This window comes from Dama dama, chromosome X (genome assembly GCF_033118175.1).
Source record: "Dama dama isolate Ldn47 chromosome X, ASM3311817v1, whole genome shotgun sequence".
Classification (NCBI taxonomy): Eukaryota; Metazoa; Chordata; class Mammalia; order Artiodactyla; family Cervidae; genus Dama; species Dama dama.
Window position 1 is genome coordinate 145,061,236 of NC_083714.1, and position 26,940 is coordinate 145,088,175.

Sequence of the window (26,940 nt, forward strand, 5' to 3'; positions counted from 1 at the left end):
AGTGTGGCTGTGGGGAAGGTTTGTAGGAGATGCACTCTGCCTGCCGTGTGACCCATGAGTTGACGTGGAGAGATGAGGGTGGCAGGTGAGTTTGGAGGCCTCTTTCGGGGAATTACAAATGCTTCATTTCTCCCACAAAATCATCTGAGTTGCTCCCCATCCTCCACTAGACATGTCAGGATGGGTCTTTGTGATGTCAAGGCTCACCCGGGGCCACCATTGGCTGGGGAAGAGACTTGCTGATCTCATAAACCGTAACGGTGTGGCCCCCTGGAGATGGGTATATATAAGGGTGCTCAGGGGCTCTGGGGCAGACTACTGGGAGCCTTCAGAATGACTAAGGTCACTGGGAAGCCACAAGGCTTAGAGCAGTTACGTAACAGCCATCTCCATATACCCTGGGGGAAAAGATGAAGACCTCCTATCAACTGAAGTCCAAAAGGTGAGCTGAAACCACCTAAGCTCCTCTTATCTTTCTCTGTTTGACTTACTTTGTATGATCATCTCTAGGTGCATCCATGTTGAGAAAATAGCATTGTTTCATCCTTTCTTATGGTTAATATTCCATTGTATGTATAAAATATCTTTCTTTATCCATTCACCTATGTATGGGCATTTCAGGTTGTTTCCATTTCTTTGCTACTGTACTTGGTACTACTATAAACACTGCTGTGCGTGTCTCTTTTCTGATGGGAGCTTTCATCTTTACTAGATATATGCCCAGTAGTGGGACTGCTGGATCATATGCTAACTCTATTTTTAGTTTGTTTCAAAAGCTGCATACTGGGGAGGGAGATGGGCAGGAGGTTCTAAACAGAGGGGACATATGTATACATATGGCTGATTCATGTTGAGGTTGGACAGAAAACAACAAAATTCTGTAAAGCAACTATCCATCAATAAGAAAATAAAAATTAATTTTAAAAGAACTGCTTACTGTTTTCAATAGTGACAGCATCAGTTTCTTGACTTTCATGTGTAGGATGTTGTTAATCTTGCTGCAGTGCATGGTCGACTTACACGTGTTTTTCAAAATCTGTGTTTCTTTATTTCTTAAAGCACTTTGAGCTGTATTTAACTGTTGATGTTTTCTTCCTGAGAGTGTTGTGGATTTTCTTTTTCACTTTTCTTCTTTTTTGGATGAATCACCCCTGACATGCTCAAGGGTAGGTCTCATGTTGAGTCCAGCGGCCTTGTGTATATCATATATCCATCAGCGATAGTTTGAAGGCTGCCATTACAGAGAAAACCCTCTACATTGTAAGGTTTTATGATTCCCTCCTCTTCTGGGATGGCCTGCCGCATCTGAGAGTTTTTCTCAGGCCCGGTTGTAGAGTAGAGTAGAACGAGCCAGAGGATGCCACAAAACCCTGTGTCTCCTCACTCTTGGATTTTTGAAGTAAATTTTCCTATTCTCTTTAAGTTGAAGACAAGGGGAGCTGGTTTTACGTGTACAGATTCTTGTTCCGTGACACTGAGTCTACTCTATGTATTCAGCTGTGCTTGTTTTCACCTACATATTATTAGAAGGTGTTTCGACTACCACTCTTGCTGCAATAGGTTTACGTGATTCTGTATTTTATATGTATCTGTGGGAAGAAATTAATTCCAAACTACAGATGTTTCCCTTCCATCCACCAGGGTCCACCCATAGGTTTCTTGCCAGGTTGGATATCCATGTCACCTTTGTGTGGGTGCTCACTGCAGTGGATTTTTGTATCCCACCTCTCTGTTGCATCACCTGATGTTTCTTGAATCGAACCTCCTTCACTCAGTGGGATGATCTCTGGGTTTATCTATCTCTGAAGTTGTCCTACTTTCAGATTTCAATCCTTGATTCAAAATTCATTCTAGACCTGTATCAATTTCCTTATACATTCCTCTGTCCAGGTATGCTATCTTCACTTTCATCTCTTTGATGTTTTGAATGGTTTCCATGGGACCTGGTTTGGGGTGTGTGGTGTTCGAAATCTGTTCATTTCTGATTTACTCCAGGAGAGGACCTGGTTTATCATACTGTCTCTGCCTCTTTGTTTATTTATTTATTTGTCTTTCATGGGAGTGCACTTTCCTAATCATGCTCATAGTGCCTCTTATCAGGTCCATCCCACCAGTAACCTAAAGTGTCCACTGTACTAATGCTATTCTACCACTGATTCCATGTACAGCTTTAGACAGTGGCCTTTTTTCGTGCTGAGGCAGAGGTGATCATATCCTCAACAGCTTAGATGTTCGTATCTCTTACATTTCATCCTATGTGCACATTGTCATCAGCTTTTCTAATGAGGCACGGAATTGTGTTCACCCGTTCATATCCTCTACCTGTTAGCTTCCCCTGTGTTTATTTTTTCTCCTATGTGAGCCCTGGCAATTTGTAAAGAGTGGGTATGGGTTAGAGCTCAGCACCATTGTGAACACTGGGTCCATCAGCATTCTAAGGTTGCTGTTATAGAAAATGTCCACAAGGCGGCAGCATTTCTTCATTCCCTCCTCTTGTTGCTATGGTAACAGCCCCCTCTGAGGTTCTCCCAGGCCTGGTTGTAAAGGAGAGGAAAAGGAGACCCTGGAAGTCACCAAAAGCTTTTGTCTCTTCAGCCTTTGAGGTTTTCCTTTAAGTGAAACTTTTATTTCTCATTTAAGACAATTTACACCGTTGTAGTTGTTGCAGGGAACCGGTTTCTCCTTCCGTTCCACAGATACCTGGAGGTGTTCAGCTGTGGTTACTGTCACAGCTATTTTGAGAATCTGTTGAGCACATTTCTCTTGATACAAGAAGTCCATGTGGATTATGAATTGCATAGGCATTTGTGGGAATAAATTTATTCCAGCCTTCACCTTTCAGGCTCTCACCCACCAACACCCTTTGCTAACCGTAATTTTCTTACCAGGAGTGCAAGTCCATTTCACTTTTTTTTTTTTTTTTCACTCATCGCCATCAATGTTTTTTTTTTTTAATCCCCTCTCGAAGGTATATGATATGATATCTCTTTAATCTGCCCTTCTTTACTTACTGTGATTAACTCTAGATGTTTGCGTATCTCTGAAAATGGAATTTTTTCCAATTTCATAATTTTGGCGTCATATTTCATTGTGTATCTCTGTCACATTTCTTTCTTTGTCTTTTCATCTGCACCCAAGAATTCTCTTTCCTTTCATCTCTTGGTCGTTGTGAATGCTGCTGCAGTGCATGCAACAGACAACACAGAAATACAAAGGATCACAAGAGACTACTATCAGCAGCTATATGAAAATAAAATGGAAAACTTGGAAGAAATGGACGAATTCTTAGAAAAGTATAACCTTCCAAAACTGAGCCAGGAAGAAATAGAAAATCTTACTAGACCAATCAAAAGCATGGAAATTGAAACTGCAATGAAAAATCTTTGAACAAACAAAAGCCAAGGACCAGTTGGCTTCACAGGTGAATCCACCAAACAATTAAGAGCTAACACCTATCCTACTCAAACTCTTCCAAATTACTGCACAAGGTAAAACCCCCAAACTCAATTTCTGAGGCCCCCTTCACCCTAATCCCAAAACCAGCCAAAGATGCCGCCAAAAAAGAAAACTACAGGCCAATATCACTGATGAACATATGTGAAAAATGTTCAACAAATTCTAGCAAACAGAATCCAACGACATATTCAAAAAGTTAGACATCATGACCTAGTGGGTTTATTCAAGAAAGCTCCATGTGGAACAAGGTCAAGTGTATTCACTGCGTTCTCACAGCCTGAAGACAAGGGTTTCCGACTGGAGACCAGAAAACAGAGGAGAGCTCCTGGAACGCAGAGAAAAGGAGGCGGGATGGGAAAGGATTCTGTCGGCTGGCCCAGAATTAAGTGGTCTTCGAGGTGCATTAAGACCACATTGCAGGAGGAACGTGGAATGATTCTCGCTTCCACAGACACTTAAACACAACCTAGTTGTCATGGAGGGAGTTTAGGCAAGATATGAAGAGCTAGATAATGGTGAAAGCTGAGAGAGAACAGAATGAATGCCCGAGGAGTGTGGCTGTGGGGCAAGGTTTGGAGGAGATGTACTCTGCCTGCTGTGTGACCCATCAGAGTTGACATAGACGTGAGGGTGGCAGGTGAGTTTGGAGGCCTCTTTAGGGCATTACAAATGCCTCATTTCTCCCAGCAAATCATCTGAATTGCTCCCCATCCCCCGCTAGACATGTCAGGATGGGGCTTTGTGATGTCAAAGCTCACCCAGGGCCACCATTGGCTGGGGAAGAGACTTGCTGACCTCATAAAGCATGAGGGTGAGGCTCCATGGGGACGGGTATATATAGGGGTGCTCAGGGGCTCTGAGCAGACCACTGTGAGTCCTCCAAATGACTGAGGTGACTAGGAAGCCACAAGGCTCCAGAGCAGTTATGGAACACGCACCTCCTGTTACCCAGGAGAAGATGAAGACCTCCTATCAACTGAGGTCCAGAAAAAATGTCAAGGTGAGCTGAACCCAGCCAAAGTCCTCTTGTCCATCGGCCCCACCCCAAAAGACCCCCTCCCCTGTCCTTGCCTGGCACATAACCCTTCTCTGCCCACACCCCTTCTCCTGAAGCCGTCGTTCCCACCTGTCTTCACACTCTTCCCTAAACCAGTGCCATTCTTTGCTCCCGCTCTTGTTTTCTCTAGGTGGCCAGGGTAACCGTGAGGGTGAATAATCCCATTCCGGCAAAGCTGCCAAAGAAAACTCAGAACATTCCCACCACCAAAAAGCTTAAGAAAATCAGATGCTCAAAGCTCTGTAGCCAGAGTTCCAAGGCAAATGAACAGCTGAATCAGAAGGAACCAGAGGAGGTCCCAGAGACCACAGAGACCCCTGCCATTCCAGTTAATCAGAATGAACCAGAGGAGGTCCCAGAGACCACAGAGACCCCTGCCAATCCAGCTACTCAGAAGGAACCAGAGGAGGTCCCAGAGACCACAGAGACCCCTGCCATTCCAGCTAATCAGAACGAACCAGAGGAGGTCCCAGAGGCCATGGAGAACCCTGCCATTCCAGCTGGACCAGTGGACAGCCAGTGACTTCAGGGCATGGCTAGAGACTTCAGAAATGCTCGGGGGTCTCGCCGCTGAGTACTGGCCAACAGTACAGATGCTGAATATTATAGCAACTGCATACATTAATAACGAAAATTAAATCAACCAGATGTGAAAATATCTTTGTCTCTGAGTTCTCTGATAGTGGGGGGCAGAGAGGGCAGGGAAGGGATAAGTGTGTGAGGAGGGAGGGAGATGGCTTCTGTGGAGTTGGAGATGGGACCAGAATGCCCAGGTTGCCAGAAAGTAGGGGGAAGAACTGGTACCAGACTGAGCTTTAAAGACACACTTCCCATGGGAGAAGAGAAGAGGACTTGGTGTTTCTCTGTGTGAGTGCAGAGATGGACACTTTGCTGGGGAGCTGTGTCGTGTGTGTGTGTGGGGGGGGGGGCGTGCCATATGCTAAAAAGGCATACAAAGGAGCTGCCCCATCAAAAGAATGGAATATTGGCATTTGCAGCAACATGGAAGGTAGAATATTGAGGAAAATAACTCACAGAGATAGACAAATACTGTATGATATCACTTATAGAATCTAAACATACCGCAAAGTAGAGAATATGATAAAAATGGAGGCGCGCAGATATAGAGAAGCATCTACTGGTTACCAGCGGGGAGGGGAAGAGGGAGGGGCAATACAGAGGTGGGGGAGTGGGAGGCACACAGTGTTAGTTAGGTGGAAGATGAGCTCAGGGATGCATTGTACAACATGGGGAATAGAGCCAAGACTTTGTCATAACTATAAATGGAAAGCAAGCTTTAACAGTTGTATTATAAGAAAGAAAAGGAAAGAGAGTGGGAGGAGGAAGGAGGGAAGAAAGGAAGGAAAAGAATGGCGTTTTTGGAGGTCAAAAAGCCAATACTGATTAGGTCCTTTTTAGCAAAGGAACGTATTTTATTTTATTTTATTTTACTTTATTTTATTTTAATTGGTGGGTAATTACTTTACAATATTGTGGTGGTTTTTGCCATACATTAACATGAATCAGCCATGAGTGTACATGTGTTACCCCTCCTGATTCCCCTCCCAACTCCCTCCCCATCCCATCCCTCTGGGTCATCCCAGTGCACCAGCCCTGAGCACCCTGTCTTATGCATTGAACATGGACTGGCTATCTCTTTCACATATGATAATAGACATGTTTCAATGCTCTTCTCTCAGATCATCCCACCCTCGCCGTCTCCCACAGACTCCAAAAGACTGTTCTGTAAATCTGTGTCTCTTTTGCTGTCGCCCATATAGGGTTATCATTACCATCTTTCTAAATTCCATATATATGCCTTAGTAAAGGGTATTGGTGTTTTTCTTTCTGACTTACTTCACTCTGTATAATAGGCTCCAGTTTCATCTACCTCATTAGAACGGATTCAAATGTGTTCTTTTTAATGGCTGAGCAATATTCTATTTTGTCTATGTACCACAGCTTTCTTTCCCATTTGTCTGCTGATGGACATCTAGGTTGCTTCCATGCCCTGGCTATTGTAAACAGTGCTGTGGTGAACATTGGGGCACACGTGTCTTTTCCACTTCTGGGTGAATCACGATTTGAATGAGGAGAAACCATGATGACTATTAGCCTGTAAGTGGGAAACCCTGCACATGAGTTTGGTTGAAAGACTGCGACCAAAGTTGGTGATGGTTGTTTCAAACCGTCTGAGAGTGCTCAGATGGACATGTGGGGTGCTGTCCTGCTGGGGGACATCTCTGGTTGCTCTGTTCTCACCAGCAACAGAGGAGTTTCTTTCCTTCCTTTCATTTCCCTTGTTTCCCTTTCTCCCTCCTTCCTCCCTACCTGCCTTTCTTTCACAAACATGCAATGTGCTGTGCTGTGCTGTGTTTCGTTGCTCAGCCGGGTCCAACTCTTTTTGACCCCATGGACTGTAGCCCGCCAGGCTCCTCTGTCCATGGGGATTCTCGAGGCAGGCATACTGGAGCAGGCTGCCATTCCCCCCTCCAGGGGATCTTTCCAACCCAGGGACTGAATCCCGGTCTCCCATGATGCAGGTGGGTTTTTTTTTTGTTTGTTTGTTACTGTCTGACCCACCAGGAAACCCTTAAAATGGGCTTCATCTGACACTATGTTTTTCATATCTGTAAGATCAAATGGGGTCTATTTTAGGATTTCCATGTCTCTCCTTACTTTTAGAACACACAAAACACAGTTATTCCAAGTATCTTAATGTCTCTGTCTGCAACTTCTAAAATCTATGCCACTTCTGCCTGAGTTTCAATTCTCAAGGGGATTTTAGTATGATTTTTCTTACCTTCGTGAGATTTAATATGTTCTTAACGTGGTTCGGGGCTAGTTCCATCCTCTTCTTGTGAATTGGCTGCTCATGTCTTTAAACATGTCTTCATAAATTTAAAGGCCAGTGATACATCTTTCTTGTAAAGTGTTGGCTCGTGCCTCTTGCCCATTTTTCTATCAGGTTTTAAGATCTTTCTTCTCAAAATTGTAAGAGTCATCTTTTGGGTTTGTTTATGGCGTGCTTTTTCTACTTCTTAAAATGTTCAGCAGTGTGATGGACCCTGGGTGAGTAAGCAACAAGTGGACACCAGGATGTGAACACTTCACAGGAAACCCAGGGAGACCCACTAAGCCAACAAAGTGTCCCCAGGGGTGCACCTCAGGCTGGTTGACCCTACGAGTCAATTGGAAAAACGAGGACTGAGGTGGAGCACACAATCCATTCCCCTTTCCTCCAGAGCCATCCAGCTCAATGAGAGACCGTGGGAACTAGATGCACAGGACAGGATGACTCAGTGTTTTATCCAAGAAGCTGGAAGCTTGTGGCAGCTGCTCATGGAAATGAATTCCACCTTGGTTTTGGCTGTGAGGTCAGCTCCAAAAGAGCTTCCAGCAAGAAAACAAGATGAGAAAAGAGATTTGTGAGGGCACGTGTTGAGAAGACCCTTGCACACAAGGCTCACACAGCTCTGGGTAAACTCCACCCCTTGCTGGGAATACTAATCAGCCGCAGGTGGTCATTTCCTGCATGGGATCCCCCAGCACAACCTGAAACAAGCATTTCTCTGCCCCATCCCCATCACCCTGTTCAAACCCAAGCCTGGGGAGTACTCCTAGTGAGGTGACCCTGAGTCCTAAACTTGAAACGAGACAGCTCCATGTGGAGCAAGGGCAAGTGTATTCAATGCATTCTCACAGCCTGAAGACAAGGGTTTCCGACTGGAGACCAGAAAACGGAGGCGAGTTCCGGGAACACTGAGACAAGGAAGCGGGATGGAAAGGTTTCTGTCGGCTGGCCCAGAATTCAATGGGCTTCACGGTGCATTAAGACCACACTGCAGAGGGAACGTGGAATGATGCTCGCTTCCACAGACACTTAAACACAGCCTAGTTGTCGTGGAGGGATTTCAGGCAAGATATTCAAAACTAGATAAAGGTGAAAGGTAAGAGAGAACAGAATGAATGCCCGAGGAGTGTGGCTGTGGGGAAGGTTTGTAGGAGATGCACTCTGCCTGCCGTGTGACCCATGAGTTGACGTGGAGAGATGAGGGTGGCAGGTGAGTTTGGAGGCCTCTTTCGGGGAATTACAAATGCTTCATTTCTCCCACAAAATCATCTGAGTTGCTCCCCATCCTCCACTAGACATGTCAGGATGGGTCTTTGTGATGTCAAGGCTCACCCGGGGCCACCATTGGCTGGGGAAGAGACTTGCTGATCTCATAAACCGTAACGGTGTGGCCCCCTGGAGATGGGTATATATAAGGGTGCTCAGGGGCTCTGGGGCAGACTACTGGGAGCCTTCAGAATGACTAAGGTCACTGGGAAGCCACAAGGCTTAGAGCAGTTACGTAACAGCCATCTCCATATACCCTGGGGGAAAAGATGAAGACCTCCTATCAACTGAAGTCCAAAAGGTGAGCTGAAACCACCTAAGCTCCTCTTATCTTTCTCTGTTTGACTTACTTTGTATGATCATCTCTAGGTGCATCCATGTTGAGAAAATAGCATTGTTTCATCCTTTCTTATGGTTAATATTCCATTGTATGTATAAAATATCTTTCTTTATCCATTCACCTATGTATGGGCATTTCAGGTTGTTTCCATTTCTTTGCTACTGTACTTGGTACTACTATAAACACTGCTGTGCGTGTCTCTTTTCTGATGGGAGCTTTCATCTTTACTAGATATATGCCCAGTAGTGGGACTGCTGGATCATATGCTAACTCTATTTTTAGTTTGTTTCAAAAGCTGCATACTGGGGAGGGAGATGGGCAGGAGGTTCTAAACAGAGGGGACATATGTATACATATGGCTGATTCATGTTGAGGTTGGACAGAAAACAACAAAATTCTGTAAAGCAACTATCCATCAATAAGAAAATAAAAATTAATTTTAAAAGAACTGCTTACTGTTTTCAATAGTGACAGCATCAGTTTCTTGACTTTCATGTGTAGGATGTTGTTAATCTTGCTGCAGTGCATGGTCGACTTACACGTGTTTTTCAAAATCTGTGTTTCTTTATTTCTTAAAGCACTTTGAGCTGTATTTAACTGTTGATGTTTTCTTCCTGAGAGTGTTGTGGATTTTCTTTTTCACTTTTCTTCTTTTTTGGATGAATCACCCCTGACATGCTCAAGGGTAGGTCTCATGTTGAGTCCAGCGGCCTTGTGTATATCATATATCCATCAGCGATAGTTTGAAGGCTGCCATTACAGAGAAAACCCTCTACATTGTAAGGTTTTATGATTCCCTCCTCTTCTGGGATGGCCTGCCGCATCTGAGAGTTTTTCTCAGGCCCGGTTGTAGAGTAGAGTAGAACGAGCCAGAGGATGCCACAAAACCCTGTGTCTCCTCACTCTTGGATTTTTGAAGTAAATTTTCCTATTCTCTTTAAGTTGAAGACAAGGGGAGCTGGTTTTACGTGTACAGATTCTTGTTCCGTGACACTGAGTCTACTCTATGTATTCAGCTGTGCTTGTTTTCACCTACATATTATTAGAAGGTGTTTCGACTACCACTCTTGCTGCAATAGGTTTACGTGATTCTGTATTTTATATGTATCTGTGGGAAGAAATTAATTCCAAACTACAGATGTTTCCCTTCCATCCACCAGGGTCCACCCATAGGTTTCTTGCCAGGTTGGATATCCATGTCACCTTTGTGTGGGTGCTCACTGCAGTGGATTTTTGTATCCCACCTCTCTGTTGCATCACCTGATGTTTCTTGAATCGAACCTCCTTCACTCAGTGGGATGATCTCTGGGTTTATCTATCTCTGAAGTTGTCCTACTTTCAGATTTCAATCCTTGATTCAAAATTCATTCTAGACCTGTATCAATTTCCTTATACATTCCTCTGTCCAGGTATGCTATCTTCACTTTCATCTCTTTGATGTTTTGAATGGTTTCCATGGGACCTGGTTTGGGGTGTGTGGTGTTCGAAATCTGTTCATTTCTGATTTACTCCAGGAGAGGACCTGGTTTATCATACTGTCTCTGCCTCTTTGTTTATTTATTTATTTGTCTTTCATGGGAGTGCACTTTCCTAATCATGCTCATAGTGCCTCTTATCAGGTCCATCCCACCAGTAACCTAAAGTGTCCACTGTACTAATGCTATTCTACCACTGATTCCATGTACAGCTTTAGACAGTGGCCTTTTTTCGTGCTGAGGCAGAGGTGATCATATCCTCAACAGCTTAGATGTTCGTATCTCTTACATTTCATCCTATGTGCACATTGTCATCAGCTTTTCTAATGAGGCACGGAATTGTGTTCACCCGTTCATATCCTCTACCTGTTAGCTTCCCCTGTGTTTATTTTTTCTCCTATGTGAGCCCTGGCAATTTGTAAAGAGTGGGTATGGGTTAGAGCTCAGCACCATTGTGAACACTGGGTCCATCAGCATTCTAAGGTTGCTGTTATAGAAAATGTCCACAAGGCGGCAGCATTTCTTCATTCCCTCCTCTTGTTGCTATGGTAACAGCCCCCTCTGAGGTTCTCCCAGGCCTGGTTGTAAAGGAGAGGAAAAGGAGACCCTGGAAGTCACCAAAAGCTTTTGTCTCTTCAGCCTTTGAGGTTTTCCTTTAAGTGAAACTTTTATTTCTCATTTAAGACAATTTACACCGTTGTAGTTGTTGCAGGGAACCGGTTTCTCCTTCCGTTCCACAGATACCTGGAGGTGTTCAGCTGTGGTTACTGTCACAGCTATTTTGAGAATCTGTTGAGCACATTTCTCTTGATACAAGAAGTCCATGTGGATTATGAATTGCATAGGCATTTGTGGGAATAAATTTATTCCAGCCTTCACCTTTCAGGCTCTCACCCACCAACACCCTTTGCTAACCGTAATTTTCTTACCAGGAGTGCAAGTCCATTTCACTTTTTTTTTTTTTTTTCACTCATCGCCATCAATGTTTTTTTTTTTAATCCCCTCTCGAAGGTATATGATATGATATCTCTTTAATCTGCCCTTCTTTACTTACTGTGATTAACTCTAGATGTTTGCGTATCTCTGAAAATGGAATTTTTTCCAATTTCATAATTTTGGCGTCATATTTCATTGTGTATCTCTGTCACATTTCTTTCTTTGTCTTTTCATCTGCACCCAAGAATTCTCTTTCCTTTCATCTCTTGGTCGTTGTGAATGCTGCTGCAGTGCATGCAACAGACAACACAGAAATACAAAGGATCACAAGAGACTACTATCAGCAGCTATATGAAAATAAAATGGAAAACTTGGAAGAAATGGACGAATTCTTAGAAAAGTATAACCTTCCAAAACTGAGCCAGGAAGAAATAGAAAATCTTACTAGACCAATCAAAAGCATGGAAATTGAAACTGCAATGAAAAATCTTTGAACAAACAAAATCCAAGGACCAGTTGGCTTCACAGGTGAATCCACCAAACAATTAAGAGCTAACACCTATCCTACTCAAACTCTTCCAAATTACTGCACAAGGTAAAACCCCCAAACTCAATTTCTGAGGCCCCCTTCACCCTAATCCCAAAACCAGCCAAAGATGCCGCCAAAAAAGAAAACTACAGGCCAATATCACTGATGAACATATGTGAAAAATGTTCAACAAATTCTAGCAAACAGAATCCAACGACATATTCAAAAAGTTAGACATCATGACCTAGTGGGTTTATTCAAGAAAGCTCCATGTGGAACAAGGTCAAGTGTATTCACTGCGTTCTCACAGCCTGAAGACAAGGGTTTCCGACTGGAGACCAGAAAACAGAGGAGAGCTCCTGGAACGCAGAGAAAAGGAGGCGGGATGGGAAAGGATTCTGTCGGCTGGCCCAGAATTAAGTGGTCTTCGAGGTGCATTAAGACCACATTGCAGGAGGAACGTGGAATGATTCTCGCTTCCACAGACACTTAAACACAACCTAGTTGTCATGGAGGGAGTTTAGGCAAGATATGAAGAGCTAGATAATGGTGAAAGCTGAGAGAGAACAGAATGAATGCCCGAGGAGTGTGGCTGTGGGGCAAGGTTTGGAGGAGATGTACTCTGCCTGCTGTGTGACCCATCAGAGTTGACATAGACGTGAGGGTGGCAGGTGAGTTTGGAGGCCTCTTTAGGGCATTACAAATGCCTCATTTCTCCCAGCAAATCATCTGAATTGCTCCCCATCCCCCGCTAGACATGTCAGGATGGGGCTTTGTGATGTCAAAGCTCACCCAGGGCCACCATTGGCTGGGGAAGAGACTTGCTGACCTCATAAAGCATGAGGGTGAGGCTCCATGGGGACGGGTATATATAGGGGTGCTCAGGGGCTCTGAGCAGACCACTGTGAGTCCTCCAAATGACTGAGGTGACTAGGAAGCCACAAGGCTCCAGAGCAGTTATGGAACACGCACCTCCTGTTACCCAGGAGAAGATGAAGACCTCCTATCAACTGAGGTCCAGAAAAAATGTCAAGGTGAGCTGAACCCAGCCAAAGTCCTCTTGTCCATCGGCCCCACCCCAAAAGACCCCCTCCCCTGTCCTTGCCTGGCACATAACCCTTCTCTGCCCACACCCCTTCTCCTGAAGCCATCGTTCCCACCTGTCTTCACACTCTTCCCTAAACCAGTGCCATTCTTTGCTCCCGCTCTTGTTTTCTCTAGGTGGCCAGGGTAACCGTGAGGGTGAATAATCCCATTCCGGCAAAGCTGCCAAAGAAAACTCAGAACATTCCCACCACCAAAAAGCTTAAGAAAATCAGATGCTCAAAGCTCTGTAGCCAGAGTTCCAAGGCAAATGAACAGCTGAATCAGAAGGAACCAGAGGAGGTCCCAGAGACCACAGAGACCCCTGCCATTCCAGTTAATCAGAATGAACCAGAGGAGGTCCCAGAGACCACAGAGACCCCTGCCAATCCAGCTACTCAGAAGGAACCAGAGGAGGTCCCAGAGACCACAGAGACCCCTGCCATTCCAGCTAATCAGAACGAACCAGAGGAGGTCCCAGAGGCCATGGAGAACCCTGCCATTCCAGCTGGACCAGTGGACAGCCAGTGACTTCAGGGCATGGCTAGAGACTTCAGAAATGCTCGGGGGTCTCGCCGCTGAGTACTGGCCAACAGTACAGATGCTGAATATTATAGCAACTGCATACATTAATAACGAAAATAAAATCAACCAGATGTGAAAATATCTTTGTCTCTGAGTTCTCTGATAGTGGGGGGCAGAGAGGGCAGGGAAGGGATAAGTGTGTGAGGAGGGAGGGAGATGGCTTCTGTGGAGTTGGAGATGGGACCAGAATGCCCAGGTTGCCAGAAAGTAGGGGGAAGAACTGGTACCAGACTGAGCTTTAAAGACACACTTCCCATGGGAGAAGAGAAGAGGACTTGGTGTTTCTCTGTGTGAGTGCAGAGATGGACACTTTGCTGGGGAGCTGTGTCGTGTGTGTGTGTGGGGGGGGGGGGGGGGCGTGCCATATGCTAAAAAGGCATACAAAGGAGCTGCCCCATCAAAAGAATGGAATATTGACATTTGCAGCAACATGGAAGGTAGAATATTGAGGAAAATAACTCACAGAGATAGACAAATACTGTATGATATCACTTATAGAATCTAAACATACCGCAAAGTAGAGAATATGATAAAAATGGAGGCGCGCAGATATAGAGAAGCATCTACTGGTTACCAGCGGGGAGGGGAAGAGGGAGGGCCAATACAGAGGTGGGGGAGTGGGAGGCACACAGTGTTAGTTAGGTGGAAGATGAGCTCAGGGATGCATTGTACAACATGGGGAATAGAGCCAAGACTTTGTCATAACTATAAATGGAAAGCAAGCTTTAACAGTTGTATTATAAGAAAGAAAAGGAAAGAGAGTGGGAGGAGGAAGGAGGGAAGAAAGGAAGGAAAAGAATGGCGTTTTTGGAGGTCAAAAAGCCAATACTGATTAGGTCCTTTTTAGCAAAGGAACGTATTTTATTTTATTTTATTTTACTTTATTTTATTTTAATTGGTGGGTAATTACTTTACAATATTGTGGTGGTTTTTGCCATACATTAACATGAATCAGCCATGAGTGTACATGTGTTACCCCTCCTGATTCCCCTCCCAACTCCCTCCCCATCCCATCCCTCTGGGTCATCCCAGTGCACCAGCCCTGAGCACCCTGTCTTATGCATTGAACATGGACTGGCTATCTCTTTCACATATGATAATAGACATGTTTCAATGCTCTTCTCTCAGATCATCCCACCCTCGCCGTCTCCCACAGACTCCAAAAGACTGTTCTGTAAATCTGTGTCTCTTTTGCTGTCGCCCATATAGGGTTATCATTACCATCTTTCTAAATTCCATATATATGCCTTAGTAAAGGGTATTGGTGTTTTTCTTTCTGACTTACTTCACTCTGTATAATAGGCTCCAGTTTCATCTACCTCATTAGAACGGATTCAAATGTGTTCTTTTTAATGGCTGAGCAATATTCTATTTTGTCTATGTACCACAGCTTTCTTTCCCATTTGTCTGCTGATGGACATCTAGGTTGCTTCCATGCCCTGGCTATTGTAAACAGTGCTGTGGTGAACATTGGGGCACACGTGTCTTTTCCACTTCTGGGTGAATCACGATTTGAATGAGGAGAAACCATGATGACTATTAGCCTGTAAGTGGGAAACCCTGCACATGAGTTTGGTTGAAAGACTGCGACCAAAGTTGGTGATGGTTGTTTCAAACCGTCTGAGAGTGCTCAGATGGACATGTGGGGTGCTGTCCTGCTGGGGGACATCTCTGGTTGCTCTGTTCTCACCAGCAACAGAGGAGTTTCTTTCCTTCCTTTCATTTCCCTTGTTTCCCTTTCTCCCTCCTTCCTCCCTACCTGCCTTTCTTTCACAAACATGCAATGTGCTGTGCTGTGCTGTGTTTCGTTGCTCAGCCGGGTCCAACTCTTTTTGACCCCATGGACTGTAGCCCGCCAGGCTCCTCTGTCCATGGGGATTCTCGAGGCAGGCATACTGGAGCAGGCTGCCATTCCCCCCTCCAGGGGATCTTTCCAACCCAGGGACTGAATCCCGGTCTCCCATGATGCAGGTGGGTTTTTTTTTTGTTTGTTTGTTACTGTCTGACCCACCAGGAAACCCTTAAAATGGGCTTCATCTGACACTATGTTTTTCATATCTGTAAGATCAAATGGGGTCTATTTTAGGATTTCCATGTCTCTCCTTACTTTTAGAACACACAAAACACAGTTATTCCAAGTATCTTAATGTCTCTGTCTGCAACTTCTAAAATCTATGCCACTTCTGCCTGAGTTTCAATTCTCAAGGGGATTTTAGTATGATTTTTCTTACCTTCGTGAGATTTAATATGTTCTTAACGTGGTTCGGGGCTAGTTCCATCCTCTTCTTGTGAATTGGCTGCTCATGTCTTTAAACATGTCTTCATAAATTTAAAGGCCAGTGATACATCTTTCTTGTAAAGTGTTGGCTCGTGCCTCTTGCCCATTTTTCTATCAGGTTTTAAGATCTTTCTTCTCAAAATTGTAAGAGTCATCTTTTGGGTTTGTTTATGGCGTGCTTTTTCTACTTCTTAAAATGTTCAGCAGTGTGATGGACCCTGGGTGAGTAAGCAACAAGTGGACACCAGGATGTGAACACTTCACAGGAAACCCAGGGAGACCCACTAAGCCAACAAAGTGTCCCCAGGGGTGCACCTCAGGCTGGTTGACCCTACGAGTCAATTGGAAAAACGAGGACTGAGGTGGAGCACACAATCCATTCCCCTTTCCTCCAGAGCCATCCAGCTCAATGAGAGACCGTGGGAACTAGATGCACAGGACAGGATGACTCAGTGTTTTATCCAAGAAGCTGGAAGCTTGTGGCAGCTGCTCATGGAAATGAATTCCACCTTGGTTTTGGCTGTGAGGTCAGCTCCAAAAGAGCTTCCAGCAAGAAAACAAGATGAGAAAAGAGATTTGTGAGGGCACGTGTTGAGAAGACCCTTGCACACAAGGCTCACACAGCTCTGGGTAAACTCCACCCCTTGCTGGGAATACTAATCAGCCGCAGGTGGTCATTTCCTGCATGGGATCCCCCAGCACAACCTGAAACAAGCATTTCTCTGCCCCATCCCCATCACCCTGTTCAAACCCAAGCCTGGGGAGTACTCCTAGTGAGGTGACCCTGAGTCCTAAACTTGAAACGAGACAGCTCCATGTGGAGCAAGGGCAAGTGTATTCAATGCATTCTCACAGCCTGAAGACAAGGGTTTCCGACTGGAGACCAGAAAACGGAGGCGAGTTCCGGGAACACTGAGACAAGGAAGCGGGATGGAAAGGTTTCTGTCGGCTGGCCCAGAATTCAATGGGCTTCACGGTGCATTAAGACCACACTGCAGAGGGAACGTGGAATGATGCTCGCTTCCACAGACACTTAAACACAGCCTAGTTGTCGTGGAGGGATTTCAGGCAAGATATTCAAAACTAGATAAAGGTGAAAGGTAAGAGAGAACAGAATGAATGCCCGAGGAGTGTGGCTGTGGGGAAGGTTTGTAGGAGATGCACTCTGCCTGCCGTGTGACCCATGAGTTGACGTGGAGAGATGAGGGTGGCAGGTGAGTTTGGAGGCCTCTTTCGGGGAATTACAAATGCTTCATTTCTCCCACAAAATCATCTGAGTTGCTCCCCATCCTCCACTAGACATGTCAGGATGGGTCTTTGTGATGTCAAGGCTCACCCGGGGCCACCATTGGCTGGGGAAGAGACTTGCTGATCTCATAAACCGTAACGGTGTGGCCCCCTGGAGATGGGTATATATAAGGGTGCTCAGGGGCTCTGGGGCAGACTACTGGGAGCCTTCAGAATGACTAAGGTCACTGGGAAGCCACAAGGCTTAGAGCAGTTACGTAACAGCCATCTCCATATACCCTGGGGGAAAAGATGAAGACCTCCTATCAACTGAAGTCCAAAAGGTGAGCTGAAACCACCTAAGCTCCTCTTATCTTTCTCTGTTTGACTTACTTTGTATGATCATCTCTAGGTGCATCCATGTTGAGAAAATAGCATTGTTTCATCCTTTCTTATGGTTAATATTCCATTGTATGTATAAAATATCTTTCTTTATCCATTCACCTATGTATGGGCATTTCAGGTTGTTTCCATTTCTTTGCTACTGTACTTGGTACTACTATAAACACTGCTGTGCGTGTCTCTTTTCTGATGGGAGCTTTCATCTTTACTAGATATATGCCCAGTAGTGGGACTGCTGGATCATATGCTAACTCTATTTTTAGTTTGTTTCAAAAGCTGCATACTGGGGAGGGAGATGGGCAGGAGGTTCTAAACAGAGGGGACATATGTATACATATGGCTGATTCATGTTGAGGTTGGACAGAAAACAACAAAATTCTGTAAAGCAACTATCCATCAATAAGAAAATAAAAATTAATTTTAAAAGAACTGCTTACTGTTTTCAATAGTGACAGCATCAGTTTCTTGACTTTCATGTGTAGGATGTTGTTAATCTTGCTGCAGTGCATGGTCGACTTACACGTGTTTTTCAAAATCTGTGTTTCTTTATTTCTTAAAGCACTTTGAGCTGTATTTAACTGTTGATGTTTTCTTCCTGAGAGTGTTGTGGATTTTCTTTTTCACTTTTCTTCTTTTTTGGATGAATCACCCCTGACATGCTCAAGGGTAGGTCTCATGTTGAGTCCAGCGGCCTTGTGTATATCATATATCCATCAGCGATAGTTTGAAGGCTGCCATTACAGAGAAAACCCTCTACATTGCAAGGTTTTATGATTCCCTCCTCTTCTGGGATGGCCTGCCGCATCTGAGAGTTTTTCTCAGGCCCGGTTGTAGAGTAGAGTAGAACGAGCCAGAGGATGCCACAAAACCCTGTGTCTCCTCACTCTTGGATTTTTGAAGTAAATTTTCCTATTCTCTTTAAGTTGAAGACAAGGGGAGCTGGTTTTACGTGTACAGATTCTTGTTCCGTGACACTGAGTCTACTCTATGTATTCAGCTGTGCTTGTTTTCACCTACATATTATTAGAAGGTGTTTCGACTACCACTCTTGCTGCAATAGGTTTACGTGATTCTGTATTTTATATGTATCTGTGGGAAGAAATTAATTCCAAACTACAGATGTTTCCCTTCCATCCACCAGGGTCCACCCATAGGTTTCTTGCCAGGTTGGATATCCATGTCACCTTTGTGTGGGTGCTCACTGCAGTGGATTTTTGTATCCCACCTCTCTGTTGCATCACCTGATGTTTCTTGAATCGAACCTCCTTCACTCAGTGGGATGATCTCTGGGTTTATCTATCTCTGAAGTTGTCCTACTTTCAGATTTCAATCCTTGATTCAAAATTCATTCTAGACCTGTATCAATTTCCTTATACATTCCTCTGTCCAGGTATGCTATCTTCACTTTCATCTCTTTGATGTTTTGAATGGTTTCCATGGGACCTGGTTTGGGGTGTGTGGTGTTCGAAATCTGTTCATTTCTGATTTACTCCAGGAGAGGACCTGGTTTATCATACTGTCTCTGCCTCTTTGTTTATTTATTTATTTGTCTTTCATGGGAGTGCACTTTCCTAATCATGCTCATAGTGCCTCTTATCAGGTCCATCCCACCAGTAACCTAAAGTGTCCACTGTACTAATGCTATTCTACCACTGATTCCATGTACAGCTTTAGACAGTGGCCTTTTTTCGTGCTGAGGCAGAGGTGATCATATCCTCAACAGCTTAGATGTTCGTATCTCTTACATTTCATCCTATGTGCACATTGTCATCAGCTTTTCTAATGAGGCACGGAATTGTGTTCACCCGTTCATATCCTCTACCTGTTAGCTTCCCCTGTGTTTATTTTTTCTCCTATGTGAGCCCTGGCAATTTGTAAAGAGTGGGTATGGGTTAGAGCTCAGCACCATTGTGAACACTGGGTCCATCAGCATTCTAAGGTTGCTGTTATAGAAAATGTCCACAAGGCGGCAGCATTTCTTCATTCCCTCCTCTTGTTGCTATGGTAACAGCCCCCTCTGAGGTTCTCCCAGGCCTGGTTGTAAAGGAGAGGAAAAGGAGACCCTGGAAGTCACCAAAAGCTTTTGTCTCTTCAGCCTTTGAGGTTTTCCTTTAAGTGAAACTTTTATTTCTCATTTAAGACAATTTACACCGTTGTAGTTGTTGCAGGGAACCGGTTTCTCCTTCCGTTCCACAGATACCTGGAGGTGTTCAGCTGTGGTTACTGTCACAGCTATTTTGAGAATCTGTTGAGCACATTTCTCTTGATACAAGAAGTCCATGTGGATTATGAATTGCATAGGCATTTGTGGGAATAAATTTATTCCAGCCTTCACCTTTCAGGCTCTCACCCACCAACACCCTTTGCTAACCGTAATTTTCTTACCAGGAGTGCAAGTCCATTTCACTTTTTTTTTTTTTTTTCACTCATCGCCATCAATGTTTTTTTTTTTTAATCCCCTCTCGAAGGTATATGATATGATATCTCTTTAATCTGCCCTTCTTTACTTACTGTGATTAACTCTAGATGTTTGCGTATCTCTGAAAATGGAATTTTTTCCAATTTCATAATTTTGGCGTCATATTTCATTGTGTATCTCTGTCACATTTCTTTCTTTGTCTTTTCATCTGCACCCAAGAATTCTCTTTCCTTTCATCTCTTGGTCGTTGTGAATGCTGCTGCAGTGCATGCAACAGACAACACAGAAATACAAAGGATCACAAGAGACTACTATCAGCAGCTATATGAAAATAAAATGGAAAACTTGGAAGAAATGGACGAATTCTTAGAAAAGTATAACCTTCCAAAACTGAGCCAGGAAGAAATAGAAAATCTTACTAGACCAATCAAAAGCATGGAAATTGAAACTGCAATGAAAAATCTTTGAACAAACAAAAGCCAAGGACCAGTTGGCTTCACAGGTGAATCCACCAAACAATTAAGAGCTAACACCTATCCTACTCAAACTCTTCCAAATTACTGCACAAGGTAAAACCCCCAAACTCAATTTCTGAGGCCCCCTTCACCCTAATCCCAAAACCAGCCAAAGATGCCGCCAAAAAAGAAAACTACAGGCCAATATCACTGATGAACATATGTGAAAAATGTTCAACAAATTCTAGCAAACAGAATCCAACGACATATTCAAAAAGTTAGACATCATGACCTAGTGGGTTTATTCAAGAAAGCTCCATGTGGAACAAGGTCAAGTGTATTCACTGCGTTCTCACAGCCTGAAGACAAGGGTTTCCGACTGGAGACCAGAAAACAGAGGAGAGCTCCTGGAACGCAGAGAAAAGGAGGCGGGATGGGAAAGGATTCTGTCGGCTGGCCGAGAATTAAGTGGTCTTCGAGGTGCATTAAGACCACATTGCAGGAGGAACGTGGAATGATTCTCGCTTCCACAGACACTTAAACACAACCTAGTTGTCATGGAGGGAGTTTAGGCAAGATATGAAGAGCTAGATAATGGTGAAAGCTGAGAGAGAACAGAATGAATGCCCGAGGAGTGTGGCTGTGGGGCAAGGTTTGGAGGAGATGTACTCTGCCTGCTGTGTGACCCATCAGAGTTGACATAGACGTGAGGGTGGCAGGTGAGTTTGGAGGCCTCTTTAGGGCATTACAAATGCCTCATTTCTCCCAGCAAATCATCTGAATTGCTCCCCATCCCCCGCTAGACATGTCAGGATGGGGCTTTGTGATGTCAAAGCTCACCCAGGGCCACCATTGGCTGGGGAAGAGACTTGCTGACCTCATAAAGCATGAGGGTGAGGCTCCATGGGGACGGGTATATATAGGGGTGCTCAGGGGCTCTGAGCAGACCACTGTGAGTCCTCCAAATGACTGAGGTGACTAGGAAGCCACAAGGCTCCAGAGCAGTTATGGAACACGCACCTCCTGTTACCCAGGAGAAGATGAAGACCTCCTATCAACTGAGGTCCAGAAAAAATGTCAAGGTGAGCTGAACCCAGCCAAAGTCCTCTTGTCCATCGGCCCCACCCCAAAAGACCCCCTCCCCTGTCCTTGCCTGGCACATAACCCTTCTCTGCCCACACCCCTTCTCCTGAAGCCGTCGTTCCCACCTGTCTTCACACTCTTCCCTAAACCAGTGCCATTCTTTGCTCCCGCTCTTGTTTTCTCTAGGTGGCCAGGGTAACCGTGAGGGTGAATAATCCCATTCCGGCAAAGCTGCCAAAGAAAACTCAGAACATTCCCACCACCAAAAAGCTTAAGAAAATCAGATGCTCAAAGCTCTGTAGCCAGAGTTCCAAGGCAAATGAACAGCTGAATCAGAAGGAACCAGAGGAGGTCCCAGAGACCACAGAGACCCCTGCCATTCCAGTTAATCAGAATGAACCAGAGGAGGTCCCAGAGACCACAGAGACCCCTGCCAATCCAGCTACTCAGAAGGAACCAGAGGAGGTCCCAGAGACCACAGAGACCCCTGCCATTCCAGCTAATCAGAACGAACCAGAGGAGGTCCCAGAGGCCATGGAGAACCCTGCCATTCCAGCTGGACCAGTGGACAGCCAGTGACTTCAGGGCATGGCTAGAGACTTCAGAAATGCTCGGGGGTCTCGCCGCTGAGTACTGGCCAACAGTACAGATGCTGAATATTATAGCAACTGCATACATTAATAACGAAAATTAAATCAACCAGATGTGAAAATATCTTTGTCTCTGAGTTCTCTGATAGTGGGGGGCAGAGAGGGCAGGGAAGGGATAAGTGTGTGAGGAGGGAGGGAGATGGCTTCTGTGGAGTTGGAGATGGGACCAGAATGCCCAGGTTGCCAGAAAGTAGGGGGAAGAACTGGTACCAGACTGAGCTTTAAAGACACACTTCCCATGGGAGAAGAGAAGAGGACTTGGTGTTTCTCTGTGTGAGTGCAGAGATGGACACTTTGCTGGGGAGCTGTGTCGTGTGTGTGTGTGGGGGGGGGGGCGTGCCATATGCTAAAAAGGCATACAAAGGAGCTGCCCCATCAAAAGAATGGAATATTGGCATTTGCAGCAACATGGAAGGTAGAATATTGAGGAAAATAACTCACAGAGATAGACAAATACTGTATGATATCACTTATAGAATCTAAACATACCGCAAAGTAGAGAATATGATAAAAATGGAGGCGCGCAGATATAGAGAAGCATCTACTGGTTACCAGCGGGGAGGGGAAGAGGGAGGGGCAATACAGAGGTGGGGGAGTGGGAGGCACACAGTGTTAGTTAGGTGGAAGATGAGCTCAGGGATGCATTGTACAACATGGGGAATAGAGCCAAGACTTTGTCATAACTATAAATGGAAAGCAAGCTTTAACAGTTGTATTATAAGAAAGAAAAGGAAAGAGAGTGGGAGGAGGAAGGAGGGAAGAAAGGAAGGAAAAGAATGGCGTTTTTGGAGGTCAAAAAGCCAATACTGATTAGGTCCTTTTTAGCAAAGGAACGTATTTTATTTTATTTTATTTTACTTTATTTTATTTTAATTGGTGGGTAATTACTTTACAATATTGTGGTGGTTTTTGCCATACATTAACATGAATCAGCCATGAGTGTACATGTGTTACCCCTCCTGATTCCCCTCCCAACTCCCTCCCCATCCCATCCCTCTGGGTCATCCCAGTGCACCAGCCCTGAGCACCCTGTCTTATGCATTGAACATGGACTGGCTATCTCTTTCACATATGATAATAGACATGTTTCAATGCTCTTCTCTCAGATCATCCCACCCTCGCCGTCTCCCACAGACTCCAAAAGACTGTTCTGTAAATCTGTGTCTCTTTTGCTGTCGCCCATATAGGGTTATCATTACCATCTTTCTAAATTCCATATATATGCCTTAGTAAAGGGTATTGGTGTTTTTCTTTCTGACTTACTTCACTCTGTATAATAGGCTCCAGTTTCATCTACCTCATTAGAACGGATTCAAATGTGTTCTTTTTAATGGCTGAGCAATATTCTATTTTGTCTATGTACCACAGCTTTCTTTCCCATTTGTCTGCTGATGGACATCTAGGTTGCTTCCATGCCCTGGCTATTGTAAACAGTGCTGTGGTGAACATTGGGGCACACGTGTCTTTTCCACTTCTGGGTGAATCACGATTTGAATGAGGAGAAACCATGATGACTATTAGCCTGTAAGTGGGAAACCCTGCACATGAGTTTGGTTGAAAGACTGCGACCAAAGTTGGTGATGGTTGTTTCAAACCGTCTGAGAGTGCTCAGATGGACATGTGGGGTGCTGTCCTGCTGGGGGACATCTCTGGTTGCTCTGTTCTCACCAGCAACAGAGGAGTTTCTTTCCTTCCTTTCATTTCCCTTGTTTCCCTTTCTCCCTCCTTCCTCCCTACCTGCCTTTCTTTCACAAACATGCAATGTGCTGTGCTGTGCTGTGTTTCGTTGCTCAGCCGGGTCCAACTCTTTTTGACCCCATGGACTGTAGCCCGCCAGGCTCCTCTGTCCATGGGGATTCTCGAGGCAGGCATACTGGAGCAGGCTGCCATTCCCCCCTCCAGGGGATCTTTCCAACCCAGGGACTGAATCCCGGTCTCCCATGATGCAGGTGGGTTTTTTTTTGTTTGTTTGTTACTGTCTGACCTACCAGGAAACCCTTAAAATGGGCTTCATCTGACACTATGTTTTTCATATCTGTAAGATCAAATGGGGTCTATTTTAGGATTTCCATGTCTCTCCTTACTTTTAGAACACACAAAACACAGTTATTCCAAGTATCTTAATGTCTCTGTCTGCAACTTCTAAAATCTATGCCACTTCTGCCTGAGTTTCAATTCTCAAGGGGATTTTAGTATGATTTTTCTTACCTTCGTGAGATTTAATATGTTCTTAACGTGGTTCGGGGCTAGTTCCATCCTCTTCTTGTGAATTGGCTGCTCATGTCTTTAAACATGTCTTCATAAATTTAAAGGCCAGTGATACATCTTTCTTGTAAAGTGTTGGCTCGTGCCTCTTGCCCATTTTTCTATCAGGTTTTAAGATCTTTCTTCTCAAAATTGTAAGAGTCATCTTTTGGGTTTGTTTATGGCGTGCTTTTTCTACTTCTTAAAATGTTCAGCAGTGTGATGGACCCTGGGTGAGTAAGCAACAAGTGGACACCAGGATGTGAACACTTCACAGGAAACCCAGGGAGACCCACTAAGCCAACAAAGTGTCCCCAGGGGTGCACCTCAGGCTGGTTGACCCTACGAGTCAATTGGAAAAACGAGGACTGAGGTGGAGCACACAATCCATTCCCCTTTCCTCCAGAGCCATCCAGCTCAATGAGAGACCGTGGGAACTAGATGCACAGGACAGGATGACTCAGTGTTTTATCCAAGAAGCTGGAAGCTTGTGGCAGCTGCTCATGGAAATGAATTCCACCTTGGTTTTGGCTGTGAGGTCAGCTCCAAAAGAGCTTCCAGCAAGAAAACAAGATGAGAAAAGAGATTTGTGAGGGCACGTGTTGAGAAGACCCTTGCACACAAGGCTCACACAGCTCTGGGTAAACTCCACCCCTTGCTGGGAATACTAATCAGCCGCAGGTGGTCATTTCCTGCATGGGATCCCCCAGCACAACCTGAAACAAGCATTTCTCTGCCCCATCCCCATCACCCTGTTCAAACCCAAGCCTGGGGAGTACTCCTAGTGAGGTGACCCTGAGTCCTAAACTTGAAACGAGACAGCTCCATGTGGAGCAAGGGCAAGTGTATTCAATGCATTCTCACAGCCTGAAGACAAGGGTTTCCGACTGGAGACCAGAAAACGGAGGCGAGTTCCGGGAACACTGAGACAAGGAAGCGGGATGGAAAGGTTTCTGTCGGCTGGCCCAGAATTCAATGGGCTTCACGGTGCATTAAGACCACACTGCAGAGGGAACGTGGAATGATGCTCGCTTCCACAGACACTTAAACACAGCCTAGTTGTCGTGGAGGGATTTCAGGCAAGATATTCAAAACTAGATAAAGGTGAAAGGTAAGAGAGAACAGAATGAATGCCCGAGGAGTGTGGCTGTGGGGAAGGTTTGTAGGAGATGCACTCTGCCTGCCGTGTGACCCATGAGTTGACGTGGAGAGATGAGGGTGGCAGGTGAGTTTGGAGGCCTCTTTCGGGGAATTACAAATGCTTCATTTCTCCCACAAAATCATCTGAGTTGCTCCCCATCCTCCACTAGACATGTCAGGATGGGTCTTTGTGATGTCAAGGCTCACCCGGGGCCACCATTGGCTGGGGAAGAGACTTGCTGATCTCATAAACCGTAACGGTGTGGCCCCCTGGAGATGGGTATATATAAGGGTGCTCAGGGGCTCTGGGGCAGACTACTGGGAGCCTTCAGAATGACTAAGGTCACTGGGAAGCCACAAGGCTTAGAGCAGTTACGTAACAGCCATCTCCATATACCCTGGGGGAAAAGATGAAGACCTCCTATCAACTGAAGTCCAAAAGGTGAGCTGAAACCACCTAAGCTCCTCTTATCTTTCTCTGTTTGACTTACTTTGTATGATCATCTCTAGGTGCATCCATGTTGAGAAAATAGCATTGTTTCATCCTTTCTTATGGTTAATATTCCATTGTATGTATAAAATATCTTTCTTTATCCATTCACCTATGTATGGGCATTTCAGGTTGTTTCCATTTCTTTGCTACTGTACTTGGTACTACTATAAACACTGCTGTGCGTGTCTCTTTTCTGATGGGAGCTTTCATCTTTACTAGATATATGCCCAGTAGTGGGACTGCTGGATCATATGCTAACTCTATTTTTAGTTTGTTTCAAAAGCTGCATACTGGGGAGGGAGATGGGCAGGAGGTTCTAAACAGAGGGGACATATGTATACATATGGCTGATTCATGTTGAGGTTGGACAGAAAACAACAAAATTCTGTAAAGCAACTATCCATCAATAAGAAAATAAAAATTAATTTTAAAAGAACTGCTTACTGTTTTCAATAGTGACAGCATCAGTTTCTTGACTTTCATGTGTAGGATGTTGTTAATCTTGCTGCAGTGCATGGTCGACTTACACGTGTTTTTCAAAATCTGTGTTTCTTTATTTCTTAAAGCACTTTGAGCTGTATTTAACTGTTGATGTTTTCTTCCTGAGAGTGTTGTGGATTTTCTTTTTCACTTTTCTTCTTTTTTGGATGAATCACCCCTGACATGCTCAAGGGTAGGTCTCATGTTGAGTCCAGCGGCCTTGTGTATATCATATATCCATCAGCGATAGTTTGAAGGCTGCCATTACAGAGAAAACCCTCTACATTGCAAGGTTTTATGATTCCCTCCTCTTCTGGGATGGCCTGCCGCATCTGAGAGTTTTTCTCAGGCCCGGTTGTAGAGTAGAGTAGAACGAGCCAGAGGATGCCACAAAACCCTGTGTCTCCTCACTCTTGGATTTTTGAAGTAAATTTTCCTATTCTCTTTAAGTTGAAGACAAGGGGAGCTGGTTTTACGTGTACAGATTC